The following is a 16,170-nucleotide window of genomic DNA, read 5'->3' on the forward strand; positions in this document are numbered from 1 at the left end:
TTCCAAGTCTTTGCTATTGTAAACAGTGCTGCAATAAACATAAATGTGCATGTGTCTTTATAATAGAGCGATTTATAATCCCTTGGGTATATACCCAGGAACGGGATTGCTGGGTCAAATGGAATTTCTATGTCTAGATCCTTGAGGAAGCACCACACTGTCTTCCACAATCGTTGAACTAATTTACACTCCCATCGACAGTGTAAAAGCTTCCCAATTTCTCCACATCCTCTCCAGCATCTGTCTCCGGATTTTTTTAGGATCACCATTCTAACTGGCATGAGATGGTATCTCAATGAGGTTCTGATTTACAGTTCTCTAATGACCAGTGACGACGAGCATTTTTTCATGTTTGTTGGCCGCATAAATGTCTTCTTTTGAAGAGTGTCTGTTCATATCCTCCTCCTACTTTTTGATGGTTTTTTTTTTTTTTTTTTTTTAATGATAGTGACGTTTAGTATGGAAAGAGTATCTACTTTACCTTCTAGTACTGAAAGCCACATGTTGACTCCCATGGGAAATGATGCCCTAGGCTCTTTCCCTCAGTTAGCTCGAGAGCAGTGCCTAATAGCAGAAATATTATGTAAGCCACCTATGTAATTTCAAATTTTATAGTGGCTACATTTTTCAGAAGATAAAATTATGTTAATAATACATTTTATTTAATCTAATGTATCAAAAACATTATCTCAACAAATCAACATTTTAAAATTACTTTATATTATTCTTTTTAAATACTAGGCATGTGAACTATATCATGTATTTTACACTTATAGCATATCTCGACTTGGACATTAAATTTTTAGTGGAAGTCCTTTGTCATAAAATTTAGAGATGAAAATGTAAACTCACACATTCGAGTTGTTCCAATCGTATAATATGGACATCAATTTAAAAGTTTTGATTAAAACTAAATATAATTTGCGCTTCAATTACTTTATCACACTACCATCTGTCAAGTGTTTTTGAGCCAAATACGGCTACTGGCTATAGTACTGGTAGCTCAGCTCTAGACTATGAGAGTACAATGATGCTTGGACACCACCTTGCTATTCTCCAGAAGAAGTAGTCAAGAAGAGCCCAAGAAAAGAAGCTATGACAGCTCTGGCACAAATAATGTTCACTCCAATGTGAGCAGCTGAGAACAACGAAAGCTCACTAGCATAAATTGATGCTGTTCAGTAAGAGCCCTGGAGGATCTGCATAAGGGATCCATCTTACCATGTGAGAGCTGCAGAGATGGCTCTCAGAAGCAAAACCAACTGGGGACACTAGCACCGGAATGTTATCCTAAAGCTTCCTAAAGCATGGTGTGATTAACTGAGATGAAAAAAATCTCAGGCCCCTAGACCCAGCACCTCCAGAGCTGTTTCTAACTTTGGCTGTAAATTCCCTCCCAAATAACATTTTAGAATCACAGTCACCTCTTGAATATGCATGCTAGGAGGATCAGCGATTACTCCAATAAATTACATTCTGCATCATTTTTCCCAAGCCATTTTCCAGTCACTCTTATAAATGCTGCTTACCTAAATTCCCTGCAGTGTAGTGGGTGGTACAGAACATGCCAGACGGACACATGTCTGAAAAGATACTGTGTCATCCCATGTTCATAGCTGCGCAATTCACAACTGCAAAAATATGGAACCAGCACAAATGCCCATCAGTCAACAAGTAGATAAAGAAACTGTGATATATCTATCACGGAATACTACTCAGCCATATGAAGGAATGAAATAATGGCATTCACAGCAACCTGGATGGAACTGGAGACCACTGTTCTAAGTGAAGTAACTCAGGAATAAAAAACCAAACATCAGATGCTCTCACTCATAAGTGGCAGCTAAGCTGTGAGGACACCTATTCCCCAAAAACCTACTGAAATTTTTTTAAAAAAAATATATTCTGTTATATTTTGGGAGGAAGATTTGGGTGGATGACTTAATAAAATGTCACAAGTTTTAAAGAAAAAAATATATAACTATAGTGACCATAATTTTCCCCAAATTAATTTTTTTAAAGTGAATTATTAAATTCACTTTAAAGAAAGCCTAAAAGAAGCAGAATAAATCAGCACTACCTTAGGAAGTCTCTCTTTGAACACAAAACAGTGAGCCAAAAAATGTACACAATCACATACAATTACATATGTTCAAAGGGAGACATCTTTTGGATTATCATTTCAAACTCTCTCCCAAATATTAATAAATCTTCAACAGAATTTAAAGGTCTAGAAAGTGAGCCTTCCATTCCCTTCTCTTTCTTTTCATTTGCTTTTGATAGTGAATCTGACGCACAGAACGAGGGCCCAACTGCCGGCCGTGACACAGAGGAGAAAAAGAACATGGAGAAACTATCTCCTGGACACCTTGGACACCACAACACACAAAGTACAACCTTTTCTTCTTCATTCACATGCATTCATTCTATACAGACACTTATTTAAGGCGTCCAGTGGGGTCCCTTCCTGCCCTTAGGCCACTGTGTGTGTCCTGCAGCCCCTGAGCCCAGGCTCCATCTGGTTCCCCTCTCTCTAGGCTCTAAACTCTCTTCCCATGGACTTGCCATAGTTTGCTTTAGCTTACAGCTACAGATTTTTAAAAGTTACTTAATTATTGCCTGTCACTCCCTAGACCATGGGTATCATGAGGGAGGGATGCCTCTGTTGTGTTCATCCAGGAAGCACATTTCCTAACACATACACCTTTACTCAGCACTAAGTCTTTTGGTTGAATGAATTCGTTTGCTATTTGGTTAACAAATTTAAGACCTTGTTTTCATTCTGAAATTTTAAAACTCTCTATGAGACCTTCCTTAAAGCTTTAACTGTCAAAAAAAATCATTCTTATTCTGAAATATTAAAACTTTCTATGAGACCTTCCTTAAACAAAGCTTTTAACCATCAAAAAAAAAAAATGTCAGTTGCTATGTGTTTATAAAAAGCAGGTAATTTCTTTCCTTGTACCCTCATTGCCAGCATTATCAAAATGTAGTTTTCAATCTTAGGGAAAAAATATTGCACAACTGAATAGCAGTGGATACGAGTGGCGCACAAGCTTGAAGAAAACTGATGTCCACATCGTGGCAGTGGGACTGTCGCTCCCTAAGAATGAAGAACATAGATGCTTTGTTCAAGGCAACAACCCTATCACTTTGTCCCAGAACCACACTGCAAAATGGCAAAGGCACGTGGGGCTCGTGCTTCACGCCCCAATGTGGAGCAAGTGACAAAGAGGCCGAGCACAGCCGATGAGACGCTGCCTATGATCGCTCTGTGCAGAAAATGCTGACCTGGTTTTAAATTGTGGCAACAAGTTAAAGAACACAGATAGCTAACCTGAAGTCAGTGAGCCTTTGTGAACATTAAGAAAATGGCTGGGCAGAGGCTGCTTGTACCTGGTTCACTCAAGGGTGCCATACAGCTTGGGAGGCCCATCACGTGATACCATACATGCTTCCCCCTCATGAGATGAGCAAGTGAGGGAAAAGCAAGTTCCTAACAGAGGAGTCAATTGTTTTCTGTCAATTTTGCTTTAAGGAGAACGTATGAAGTGTATACTGCTGTAATTTCTAGAGAAATTTAAATTTCTGTCAAGTAACTTATGCAGTTGTCAATTACATTGAAAACAAATCTATTTTTAGAAACCCACTGCATTATATCAAAATCAGTCCAAGTTTAAAAGTTCACATTATTAACTTTTTTAGTGACAGATGAGCAAACGTCACTAAATTTTAACAGTATCCTTTTGCACCTAAATTTCGTTCTCTTAATTATAATAGGAAAAGAGGAAGAAGGGAAAGCGGGAAAGAAACAGGTTGTACTAAAAACCCTGCAATCTGTAAACTTTGGAAGATTAACTTGGTTTCTTTTCCTGCAGAAGGGTGGATAATAAAAGCATGTTCATAAAATACTTGTTATTAAAAGACTGTATGACACTCTACTAAGCATTTATTTCTTTTTTCCAGAAATTACTCCAATCCTGCCTTATGGCCTTTTCCTCACAGCGAGTGGAAACACAAGTCAATGTTACCCCAAATGACACATGGCACTGTCAGTGGAAACTGCGATCGGCCACAGAAACACAGTGTTAAGTCTCTCTTTAATTCCAAAGCAAATCAGCTCTAATGATAAGAGTACCATCTTCCATCAGGGCACCACCACACCTGGAGGTCACACAAGAACAGGTCTGCACTTTTCTGCCCTGTGACTCGTGTGAATGCAAGGGATGGGGAATCAAACCTGAACCAGGACTAAGAGATACATGTCCACGGCACTCCAAGTTCTGGTAACTCTGAAAGGGCATCTGTGACCTATGATGCCCTTCACAAATCCCGGACTTCCTGGATCGCACCCTGGGGTCAAGGTGCGTCCTCCGCAGCTCCAGTCTTCTGCTTTGATCAGAGAGCGATTCATTACCTGTAAACTCTGGCTACAAACTCGTATCTCCTGCAGGCATCCCACATCCTTCCCTGCCCTCAGTTCTGTTTCACACACGAATCAGTAACTATTAACTACAGAGAGATGAACAGACCCACTAAGTGCTGCAGCTCCTTCCCAGGAGCTGAAGTTCTCCATTACAAAGGAAACCATGCATGTACATCTCCCTGCTCCCTGCGGCAACCCTCATTTGCCTGGAAGTTGCTCAACTGGTTAATAGATGATAAATGACAACCATCTTCCTAAGATGTCCAAGCTCCTCAGCATTTATATTACCATTCAGTGAAACCAATACTAGTGTTTAACACGCCACATATAATATAAAACCAATGTGTGGAAACTGGAAATTTGAAAAGCAGGTGAGTAGGGGTTGGCACACAGAAAATGTCTAACTCTAACAACATAAATCAACAGCTTTGGCCAGGCGCAGTGTCTCTTGCCTGTAATCCCAGCACTTTGGGAGGCCAAGGTTGGCAGATCACTTGAGGTCAAGAAGGAGTTCGAGACCAGCTTGGCCAACATGGTAAAATCCCATCTCTACTAAAAATATAAAAATTAGCTGGGCATAGTGGCGGGTCCCTATAATCCCAGCTACTCAAGGAGACTGAGGCACAAGAATCACTGAACCTAGGAGGTGGAGGATGCAGTGAACCAGGATCTCACCACTGCACTCCAGCCTGGGTGACAAAGTGAGATTCTGCCTCAGTCCATCTATCTATCCATCCATCTATCCATCCATCTATCCATCCATCCATCCTCCATCCATCCATCCATCCATCCATCCTCCATCCATCCATCCAGGAACAGAGTTTCGGTCTCGGCTCCAGGAAGGTAATGGCTATGTCTTCCCTGAGCATCTTTTCAGAGTCTGAAAAGGGTCTGGGGTGGTGCATACTGGAGGTACTCAAATAGAGTCGGTCAGTTAAATGTGACTGAAATATGCATTTTTTCTCTCATCTATTTTTTCTTAAGTACAGGTGTATGTGTTTGCAGAGTAAAGGAAGAGTCTTCTTTTGATCACTGGAGAATATATAGAAATCGAATTGTCCTTAGCACCTGGCACCATATGTGTACCTTTTCTCTTCTTTCAGGTCAAATATCTGGGGTACTCATACCTTGACAGGAATAAAGGGAACTACACATTTCTAATGCAAGTTACATTCATTCCTACCGCCACTATAATAAACAACCACAAAGCTGGTGGTCTAGAACAACACGAATTTATTATCTGACAGTTCTGGAAGTCAGAAGTCCAAACTGAGTCTCAGTAGACTAGAACTCAGGTGACGGCAGAGCTGCGCTCCCTTGGGAGGCTCACTTCTCACCTTTTCCAGCTTCAGGGCTGCCCATGTTCCTTGGCTGGTGTCCCTGCATCACTCCAAGCCCTGTTCCTGTCCCGTCCTCTGTCCTCTTCTCTGTCTCTCTTTAATAATGTGCCTTATAGCTATGTGGGGCATACTGGGCAAATCCAAGATGATCCTTCCATCTCAAGATCCTTAGCTCAATGACATCTGCAAAGTCTTTTTTTGTCATGGTAAAGCAACATATTCACAGGTTCCAAAGATTATGACCTGGACATTTGGGGAGTGTCATTATTCAATCTACCACACTAATGAATTACATTTCACTGTTATTCATAGAGCTCATGATATTTGAAATTTTCATTCAAATAAAAATATGCCTTCAGACTACTTACGGAAAAGATGAGATGGAAGTCTTTTTGATTCATTATTCTTCATCATCTGACCTTAAATATCCCAAACCCCATTTCTCTGCCTCAGTTACTCCACATCGAAGCCACTAGTCCCAGAAATGTTAAGCAGGACATGTGGAATGTGATGCCTTCTAATACTTCAGATATTGGAAATGTTAACATGCATTACATATATTATCAGTTTCTTACATTCCTGGAATCACTCAGCAGACAGTCTCAACTATCAAGACAAATCTGAAATCCATCAGGGAAACAGGGATGGCAAATAATCCAGCATAGATGCCCTTCAGCACATATTTACATCTGGGCACCTACTAAGTGCCCAGTTCAGCACTTGACACCATGGGGGAGACGATATAATGGAGAAATATGCTCAGTAGAAGACAAAAAATATACAGAGAAGAAAAAAACAAGTGGTAAGTGCTATACTGGAAACACACACACACACACACACACACACACACACACAAAGTGCGTTAGAGCCTGAGCTGAAGGAGAGCTGTTCTCAGAGTCAGACTTCAGAGGCTATTCAGGGAATGACATCACCGCAAAAGTGGCACTTGTGCTTGATTTACAACGTAGGTAGAATTTTGCTACAGAACTTTTTTCAAATTAACAGAAAGACAATGAAGGTCAGGCGTGGGGGCTCATGTCTGTAATCCCAGCACTTTGGAAGGCTGAAGGGAGCAGATCACCTGACGTCAGGAGTTCGAGACCAGCCTGACCAACATGGTGAAACCCAGTCTCTACTAAAAGTACAAAAATTAGCTGGGCATGGTGGCAGGTGCCTATGGTCCCAGCTACTCGGGAGGCTGAGGCAGGAGAATCGCATGAACCCATAGGGTGGAGGTTGCAGTGAGGCAAGACTGCACCACAGCCCAGGAATGTAGGGGGTGGGGCGGAGGAGGAGGAGGAGGAGGAGGAGGAGGAGGAGGAGGAGGAGGCGGCGGCGGAGGAGGCGGAGGCGGAGGCGGAGGCGGAGGCGGAAATAATGAATAAATAAATCACGGTCCAGGGCAAGAAAGTTCTCAATCTATTTACTCATTACTTATGCACATGGTATTTCCAAATAAGAGAGACTTGTTTCTATCTATAAAAAGATCTAGTCTTTGTTTCTAATAATCCAAAATTACACAAAAGCACCAAAATAAAGTAAAAATTCAGCCTCACAAAAAAAGGTATCTACTCGTTTGATATCCCTCTTTGGCAACACTCACAAAACAGACCCCTTCCAACAGGTTTGTGTAAGTGGCTTTTTGGTTCACCACAAAAGAAATGGCAGTAAAGTGAGCCTGGAAAGGTGTCCTGCATTTCCTCGGATTCTGTATTTGGCTATTTGGTATCCATCAATTACAGGACAAGTTAACAGCCAAGTGGTTTTCATCTCTCCTGTGATCTAGCTGAGCCACTTCCTTATCTAACTCTCAGCTACCCAGCCCACATTTCCCCTGCCCTAAATCCCTCTGGGCCAGAAACTGACAACTAAAGACCATCCCACCCCCTAGCCAACCCTAGGCTGATTCCTCTGCTCTGCCTTACCTTTATAGAAACCCGGTAAAGGATCTGGCCTTGGCTTTCCCCTGACTCCTGTCTCTTCCTCTTCACCAAAACAGGTGCTTCTCCTGGACCCCTCTTCTTTTAGAAAATGTAAGTAATAAAAAAAGAAAACTTCTTTCCACCAGGGACGCTGGTTCAAACCTGCAATCCCAGCATGTCTGCCAAGGCAGGTGGATCACGAGGTCAGGAGTTCAAGACCAGCCTAGCCAACACAGTAAAAACCCATCTCTACTAAAAATAGAAAAATTAGCTAAGTGTAGTGGTTCATGCGTGTAATTTCAGCTACTTAGAAGGCTGAGGCAGGAGAATCACTTGAACCTGGGAGACAGAGGCTGCAGTCAGCCAAGATGGTACCACTATACTTCAGCCTGGGCAACAGAGTAAGACCCTGTCTCAAAACAAAACAAAACAAACAAACAAAACTTCTTTCAATGGCATTGTCCTCACTGTATCGTCAGTCATCTCTATAAGTTAAAATCCTGTGGGTCCAAACAAGACAGAACGGGGGAAACACTATAAATATCACCTCTGAAAACAGCAAAAAGTGACAAATGACAGCGAGGAAGGATACCAAAAAGCTCCCCAGGCTCTCAGGAGTCTTGCCCTGTGGGAGTGTTAACATAACGAAGGGCAAGTCGTGAATTAAACCACAATGACCCATTTCACAAAACAGTGTTGACGATGATGAGACTGAAAAAAGGTCAAACTTCTACACAGTCAAGATAAGATTTCGGAAGGTTAAGTACTTTAGAACGACTTTCACACACATACCAAAAAGGTTAAAATTGGAGTTTGAGCATTTAAAGAATATTTCAATGATCTGAAATGTTAAATCATCCTGAGTGCTTTTCCTCGATAGTTGGAGAAAAGCTGTGCCCTGGAGTCAGGCAAAACCGGCCCTGCTCCCAACGTCATCACTAACTCACTGTGTGACACTGGAGAAGTCGCTTCCCGTCTCTGAGTCTCCGTTTCCTCTAATGAGAAAAGAATACTGAACCCGACAACATCGGAGATGCCTTCCAGCTCTGACATCTTATCTTTCATAAGTAAACTGTCATTAGTAACCTAGAATGTGAATTCTAATCACATATTTCAGCCACTATCACAAATTATAGGTTTGTTTTTGCCTCTTAACCAGAAATGTAACGTTTTTTAGAAAGAAAACTGAAAGACAAAAGAAAACCCAAAAGACAAAACTATTCGAATCTCTCCTTAAGCAGTTTATCTCATGAAGAAATACCCAACCTCTCCCTATCAGGATGTTTTGAAACCCCAGTCAAGAATGCCCAACAAAAATATTTATAAGCACATGAGAAGAAAACACATGCTTATGATCATTTTTAAAAAGAAGAAGAAAAATGAGGTGGAGGAAGGGGAAAGATGGGAAGGAGGAGGAGGAGGAGGGGGAGGAGGGGGAGGAGGGGGAGGAGGGGGGAGGAGGGGGAGGAGGGGGGGAGGAGGGGGGAGGAGGGGGAGGAGGGGGGGAGGAGGGGGGAGGAGGGGGAGGAGGGGGGGAGGAGGGGGGAGGAGGGGGAGGAGGAGGGGGGAGGGGGGAGGAGGGGGAGGAGGGGGGAGGAGGGGGGAGGAGGGGGAGGAGGGGGGAGGAAGGGGAGGAGGGGGAGGAGAAGTCCTCTCATCTTCAGCACAAATACGGTGTTCTGTGGGGCCTCTAAACAAAAAATTATCCAGCATTGTTTGTGCCTCTGCTCTGGCAGGACACAAGTAAGTTTTCAAAGTGGATATGAACGGATAAAAGGCACAAGGCTTCTGTAAAATAAATATATAAAGTAGCATGGAAATAACACATTATTGTTCAAGAGTCAGGAAGCTCTGGAGCCCAGCCCAGGAAAACACTCTGCAATCTAAGGTGTGCCCTTCCAAGTCTCGGTCTATTTATAAAGGACTCAGAGATAATTCCAGACATGTGTGATTTCATGTCAATCCAACTTTCCTGAGAGAAAACATGTTCAAACTCAGAACAGTTAAGATTTGGAAAGGACAGGTGACGATTATTTCAATACCCTTTTCAGTACTGCTGCATGCTAAGAAAGCAGATGCCTGCTGGCTGGCCTCACCACGCGAAGGGATTAATGGGTCAATTTCTTGAGGAAATAGCACCATGACATAATTGGCCGTCACTTAGCCAGGCATCAATCAGATAGACTTTTTTCATCTATCTTTTTGTTCATTATACCTTAGGCCATATCAGAAATATAGCTGAGAACATTCTCCAATGCCTCGGTTTCTCTCACCAAAGCATCAGGAATAGAAGAGTGTGTCTGTCACTAGGTTGACAATGTCACTACATTGTCTGTTCCTTATAAGAAGGGTTGAAAACTCAGTGGATAGTGTTGTGATGAGATAAATGACCTAAAATTGCTTATACTCTGAGCTCACCTACTTCAAAGCATTTCATAAATACCTGTCAAATTTTTCTGACACATCTCATTCCTTGGATAATGAAAAAAGAAACAAAAGGATAAACCTTTGAGACATGAGAGGCTCAGAGCACAAGACCAACAGGACCTAAGTTCTGCCTGCTCTGCTCTGGATACATGTTTACTCCGTATCATAGGGCAAAAAGCAAACAACTGAAAATTAAAATCACACTCTCATTAAGTAAACTGTTCCAGGACTCTGGCCCAGTGTGTTCCTTCAGAATTGATGTATTCTGCTGCTGGAGCCATCCCTATTGTCCTTTCCTGAGTGACTACAGGGAGAAGACACAGGGCCCCGGACCCAGGGAGCAAGGCTACTGTGCTGCAGCCACTTCTGTCACCCACAAGAAGCCACCTGAGGCTCTGAGACCTCTCCTCTGGCCACATCCAAGGCCCTCCTCGCCAACACCACCCATTAGGGTTGCCAGATAAAATACAGGATGCCGCCAGGCGCGGTGGCTCAAGCCTGTAATCCCAGCACTTTGGGAGGCCGAGGCGGGTGGATCACGAGGTCAAGAGATCGAGACCATCCTGGTCAACATGGTGAAACCCCGTCTCTACTAAAAATACAAAAAAAAATTAGCTGGGCATGGTGGTGCGTGCCTGTAATCCCAGCTACTCAGGAGGCTGAGGCAGGAGAATTGCTTAAACCCAGGAGGCGGAGGTTGTGGTGAGCCGAGATCGTGCCATTGCGCTTCAGCCTGGGTAACAAGAGCGAAACTCCGTCTCAAACAAAAAAAAAAAATACAGGATGCCCAGTGAGATCAGAATTTCAGATAATTAATGCTCTTTTAGTATAAGTTATGTTCCAAATATTGCATGGGACATGTTTAAGGCCAAAAAAATTATTTATATGAAATTCATATTTAACCAAGTGTCTTGTATTTTTATTTGCTACAACTGGCAACTCTACCCCCTCATTCTTTCACTACTCCTCCAAAGTATTCTATGATACAAGGCGAAAAATAAATTCTGACACAAAAACAACTGGGAGATGAGGAAGAATTGACAAGCTAATTTCAAAATAAAAAGTCTGGCCGGGCATGGTGGCTCATACCCGTAATGGCAACACTTTGGAAGGCCAAGGCAGGAGGATTGCTGGAGGCCAGGCATGTAAGACCAGCTTGGGCAACATCGTAAGACCCCATCTCTACAAAAAATAAAAAATTAGCCAGGTAAGGTGGCACAAGCCTACAGTCTTAGCTACTCAGGAGGCTGGGGTGAGGTCGCTTGAGCCCAGGAGGTTGAGGCTGCAATAAGCCAACATCAGGCCCCTGCATTCTAGCCTGGGTGACAGAGACAGACCCTCATTGCTTAAAAAACAAAAGTCAACAACGGCAAAGGCAAATGATTTTAGAGAATAGTGGAGTAACCAACAAAAAATAATGTTTGTCCCTGAAATTAAATGGTATAGCATCATTATTTGAAATTCAGAAGTCATTAGCATTCTACAGGACATAACTTCTTCACATAGTACTCTGAATATTAAAGTATCCAATCAGAAAGGTAAAGGTAAATTCAAAATTGTTTTTAAACAGCATGTTTAAAACTACCAGTGTGTAAAATGGTTTCTCATACTATTGACTGGGTCATCTAGGGTAGCTGTAATTTTAAAATGTATTGCTGCATTCCGTGTTAGCTCCCCCAGTCATCCACTTAATTACTGGCTTTAGTGACACATAGGAAGCCTCCGGAGATCCTTTGCTACTGTACACAGAACACCTCAGCGACATCAGCTTTGGAAAACAACCCATTTGGGTTATGTAAGGAGGGCAGCTGACAGAAAGAGAATGGGGCTGACGGAGATTTCAGGGAAGATTTGAGTCAGGGTCAGGAGGAGGAAACTGGCCGGGTTCCAACACCTCAGACCCATGGTGCAGCTCTGCTCTCCCCAGTGATCAGACACGCCCATGCTCAGAACACGGGGCCATGCCAAGAAGAAATAAACTAGAGGCCCTCCGTGCCTCTGCTCCATGCATACAGTGAAGAAAAATCAGCCTTCTCCTCCCTAGATCACAGGGAGGCACAAAACTATTTACAAGATGAAGACACAGGAGGCAGATATCTTATTATAAAGAAACAGACATTTATTTGGCAAGAAATTAGCTATTTGTTTATTCACATGTATGTATTTATGAATTTATTTATTGACGGAGTCTTGCTCTGTTACCTGGGCAGGAGCACAATGGCACGATCACGGCTCATGGCAGCATTGGCCTCCTGGGCTCAACTGATCCTCCCACCTCAGCCTCTTCAGTAGCTGGGACTACAGGCAAACACCATCACAGCCAGCTAATTTTTGTGTTTTTTTGTAGAGACAGGGTTTTACTGTGTTGCCCAATCTGGTCTCAAACTCCTGGGCTCAAGCAATCCACCCACCTCAGCCTCCCAAAGTATAGGGATTATAGGCATGAGCCACCGCACCCAGCCTCCATTTTATTTTAAAGCATTAATGCCCTTCAATTAGGAAATAATAATAATGTTGAGCACTTTCTGGGTACAAGCCATTGTGCTTAAGAACTTTGCATAAATATATCTCAGTCAAGCTGCACCATATCCCTATGAGTTTTTTTAAATCCCCTGTTTAATTTCATAGTTAGGCTAAATGTGCAAGAAGTTAAATAGCTTTTCCTAGACTGCAGACACACTAAACAACAGGGGAATGATTTAGATCCACCGCAGACTGACCCAAAAGCCATGTTCTTCACCCTGAATATATTACCTGTCCCCAATTAAGCATGTATTCTGGGTGGTAATCATGACACAGTACGCAGAAGCATAAACTATTCCAGTGACCTCACTTAAATTTCTCTGGCCTTCAGTTACACAATGAAGCTACATCATCTTCCAAGATCCTTCTAATGTCCAAATATCCAAGCTCTACCCAAGCGGAACCAAAAATTCCTCAGGGTCAGCTATATATGGTCGCATTTAATCTACTTGACACCTCTAAGGCTTAGAGAGGTTAAGTGGCTTCCTCAAGGTTACCAGGCTAGAATGGAAAGAGATGAGATTCAAATTCTGATCTTTCAAATCCATGTCCTGGAATTCTCCTTTAAACCATAGCTGGATCTATGATCTCTAATTTATATGACAATGTTGCAAGCCAGTAGACATAAAAACATTCAGGTTACAAATCCAACTACAGAACACAAGCTATTAAATCTTAGGTTTATTAAACAAGCTCTTTTCTCCTAATAAAGAGAAAGCAGCTACAGAGTCCCACTCAGCCACTAGATATCAAGAGTTAGGCGGTGACGCAGGTGCTGCGATGCAAGCCTATGTCTCTAACGCCCCAGGCACTGCGACTCCATAGCCCCCTACAAAAAGCAACCTGGTCCTACAGAATCACGACTGGGTAAAAAGAAACCCAACAGAGCAAGGCTCAGAAGGTGATTGGGCAGTGGGCCACTTAAACATTGCTATGGAAATAAAATTAGTCTTATTAACCTAAGACGTAATTCATTTAGGGTTTTGTGATACTTCAGCAGGAGCTGAGCTCCATCTGGATTTAAAATGATTTGATGAAAAAGTTTAGATTACAAGAGGACACTAAACTAACCTCAGGAGACCAGTCACCTAACCACTTTTTTTTTTTTTTTGAGACACAGTCTCGCTCTATCGCCAGTCTATAGTGCAGTGGCATGATCTTGGCTCACTGCAACCCCCACCTCCTGGGTTCAAGCAATTGTCCTGCCTCAGCCTCCCAAGTAGCTGGGACTACAGGTGCGTGCCAGCTAGGTTTTTATATTTTAGTAGAGACGGAGTTTCACTATGTTAGCCAGGATGGTCTCGATCTCCTAACCTTCTGATCCACCCACCTCGGCCTCCCAAAGTACTGGGATTACAGGAATGAGCCACCACATCTGGTCCACTTAACCTTTTAAAAGCACCTATGTTGAGTGAAATAATGACCATTCTCCTCTATTCATTAAGGTAACTTTTTTTAAAAAATGTAATTTTATTTTTCCTTCATTTAAAGAATCTTTTCTTGCAATTTGCCTCGAACATAAGCGTTTACATAAACAGTCTCTACCCTCCAAGCAAGTTGCCCCTCAGATCATTCCCCACAGTCTGCGTATCTCTTTCTGTATATACTATGCTGTTTTCCATGGGGAGGAGAAGAGGGACAGTGAGGTGAGGACCAGAGCCAAGACTGATGAATATTCTCCACACAAGGCATCATCAAAAGAAATACAAGACCTGTATTGTATCGAGGAATAAAAAGAAAAACAAGACTGGCCCCTGCCCTCAACGTATCCATGAGGTAGGTGATATTTTGCTAGTCTAAGTGACAATGGAGACCAGAGGGCCTGAGCCTTTTAACGGCTAGGGTGGGTTGGCTTGTGATTCCCATGCTGCTGGCTTCCTCCATGAATGCCTCCAAATCCCCAAAGTATAGATCTGATGCCATGGAACGTTCGACCTGCTCTGCAAGCCCCATTTCCCAAGGAGCAGCTGCCTGTAAAGGTAAAACTAACGCACAACCAGAGCTGTCAGGCCTTCCACAATCAAACTGCTTTAAACTGCTAACAGAACCACACAGCGATAGGCCAGTCATGAGCAGAAAAGCTGATTGTCACTAAAGAGCATGAACGACAAAGTTCTGGAATCCCTGTGCCCCGTGTGTGTTAAACTGCCTGACAAAATAATGTGAGTCATAAAATCAATTCAATAAACCGTATTTTATGTAAATTAAATGGAAACAGATTCTTAAGGGTAACTGTAAACATCTGTAACTTGCAACAAATACTTCAGGTTCTGGTGTGTGTGTGTGTGTGTGTGTGTGTGTGTGTGTGTGTGTGTGTGTAAAACTGGTCAGGATGTAAAAAACTGTAAAACATATTTCTTACTGGGTGTCATAATTTTAAAAGTTTGGAAAATGCTGTCCTAGGCTCAGTAGTAAATCTAGTTTTGAATAACTGTCGCCAAAGGGAACAGCAGTTAGGACTGTGACCCAAGGAAAGGCAAACAAAAATGAATAAAAATAAATACTTCCTTAGAAGGACTGACCATACGGTTCACAACCTTGACCCTAACGCTGTTATTCTTGGCTTGAAATTACCCAACCATCTGAGAAAACGACTGCAAAACACCTGAAAGATTTCAAGTGCAGGTGTCTGGAAGGCACACACCAAAAAAACAAATAACATCGGGTTCTGAAAGACAGGAAGCCACCATTCCCAAACCATAAAGACTCTGTGAGAATAAAAATGTTTACCCCACTATGTTAAAAAGCCTAGCAAGTAGATGATGTGCACGGCAGGCCTGAAGACGGCCCCTGAAACACTGCAGAGACAATGTCACACAGACAACGCCTTGGGGTGGGAAAATTGAATAGGAGCACTTCTTGTAAAGGACTGGCACATTAACTGAAATTGTCTTTTTAATCAACTAAATATGTACTTTGGGATACCTAAAACAAATATCTTTTTTTTTTTTTTTGAGACAGAGTCTCACTCTGTCACCAGGCTGGAGTGCAGTGGCACAATCTCGGCTCACCCCCACCACCACCACCACCACTTTCAAGCAATTCTGCTGCCTCAGCCTGCTGAATAGCTGGGACTACAGGTGTGCGCCACCACACTCAGCTAATTTTTGTATTTTTAGTATAGATAGGGTTTCGTCATGTTGGCTAGGTTGGTCTCGAACTCCTGACCTCAGGTGATCCACCTGCCTCGGCCTCCCAAAGTGCTTGCATTACAGGCGTGAGCCACCATGCCTGGCCAAATATCTTTATTTTTGAAAGAGCTAAAGAGTCAACACGGGAGAGAGCTAACATATTTACCCTACATCTTTTGCAATCTCATTATATATCTCCATAACAAATAATATGAACTGTCTTCATGGTCACTGATTCATTCATTTAACAAAAATGAATTGATCCCCTACTAGGCTGTGGCCACAGTTCTAAGGTAATATAAGGTAAGTTGATTCTATATGATTTGTTTCTACCTACATAATTGAGGGGCTAGAAACATGGAAAATATGAATATTTCTGAAACAAAACTACTACTAATAAA

At 42.4% G+C, this 16,170-nt stretch overlaps 1 protein-coding gene across 4 annotated transcripts in view; it reads right to left on the reverse strand.

The window, feature by feature from the left end:
* LRCH1 (leucine rich repeats and calponin homology domain containing 1) overlaps nucleotides 1-16,170 on the reverse strand; it is a 219,495-nt gene that overhangs the window by 152,905 nt on the left and 50,420 nt on the right. The gene's annotated exons all lie outside the window — the stretch shown is intronic.

The sequence above is a fragment of the Saimiri boliviensis genome, chromosome 16 (assembly GCF_048565385.1).
Source record: "Saimiri boliviensis isolate mSaiBol1 chromosome 16, mSaiBol1.pri, whole genome shotgun sequence".
Lineage (NCBI taxonomy): Eukaryota > Metazoa > Chordata > Mammalia > Primates > Cebidae > Saimiri > Saimiri boliviensis.